Genomic DNA, 1,510 nt, shown 5'->3' on the forward strand with positions numbered 1-1,510 from the left:
TGACTCAGTTACTTGTGTCTGTCTGACATGTCTTGGCATCCATCCCCATGACCAGTTCTCTAGTTGAGAGGCTGGCTCATGTACTGCCAAAGTTGTGAGCAGTCTACATTCCAGCACAAAATCTAGGCCTGAGATGCAAAGAGGCAGCTGCTTCCTGATGTCTCTGGATGAAAAACTCAATGGAGAGTGGGATGGCAATGCTGTCAGGTTGTTATAATAGTGAGGGGAGCATGACAATGGGTATGGTTTGGCAAATATTACCTTACCTCTACCTTGCCTTTACCTTGCCTCTCGGTTTTCTACTTTTAAAGGCTCATTGCATTCTGGTCAGATCAGGCATGGCATTAGTTTGAAATAGATCCAGTTCTAGAATGACCTTCAGAGATCCTAGATGATCCTCAGTCATTCCTTATTTGGAGTATGGGGGATAAGGGCTAGTGGTGAGGAGAAATATTTTGCTAGATACTGTGCTCTCTTTTAAGGAACCCTTTAAACTCATTTAAAATATTCATAGAAGGATTCAGTAGTATTAGACAATTGGAAACAAAGTAGATGCCCATCACTGGGGGCACGGCTAAACAAATCATGGTACATGAAAATGAATGAGATATTACTACCCCATTAGAAAGGGCAAGTATGAAGAATTCAGAGAAGCCAGGGAAGACATATGAATTAATTCAAGGAAAAACAAATAGAACAAGGAAAATGCCACACACACATATATGTATATCTATATATACATTTATACTCCATTCATATTCAAATATTCTTATTAAGTATATTTATGTTATAATGATGCAACTGAAAGAAGAAAGGAAATTAGATAATTATGTAATTATAAAGACCAGAGAAAAGTAGAGAAAAATGTGTCTCTTTTGGAAGAGAAATTTCTATCTGAATTCTTCACTGTAACCTAGATCTAGATTTATAATTTTCCTGAGGAATTTGGGGATGTCTGGGTCAAAATTGGAAGGTTCCCTCTGTCCCTTTGCTATTTCTATTTTTATGTCCTTCATAATATTTCCTGGGCTTCCAGGGGTACAACTTCTGTGCATCACTGTAGGGTTACTGGCATCAATGCAGATCATCAACCATTCTGCAATGTGTTAGAGAGTTGGATTCCATGGTGCCTGGGATTGTATAATCAGATTCAGGACTTGATAAAGTAAGGAAACAAGTATTTATTAAGTGCCTACTATGTCCCAGACAGTATAAGGAGTACTTAAACCTTTTTTGATCCTTAGTGAGGGCTTAAGATCCTAGCCACCCATTCATTTACTACCAGCTACTCTACTAGGTTTCAGTTTCATCCATCACCTTCATTATGCCCCTACATGGTGTACCCACTGGCACTAGCTTCTTCTCTAGCTCCTCAGCTTGCTTCTGAGTATTCCCTCTTTGTCTCTGTTTTTTCTTATTTGTATTTCTATCATGTAGTATAGTTTCTGGCATATATTTGACAATAAATATTATGTCATATATCTTTGCAGAACCCTATGAGATAAGTGCT

Source organism: Macrotis lagotis, chromosome X (assembly GCF_037893015.1).
Source record: "Macrotis lagotis isolate mMagLag1 chromosome X, bilby.v1.9.chrom.fasta, whole genome shotgun sequence".
NCBI classification, from domain to species: Eukaryota; Metazoa; Chordata; class Mammalia; order Peramelemorphia; family Peramelidae; genus Macrotis; species Macrotis lagotis.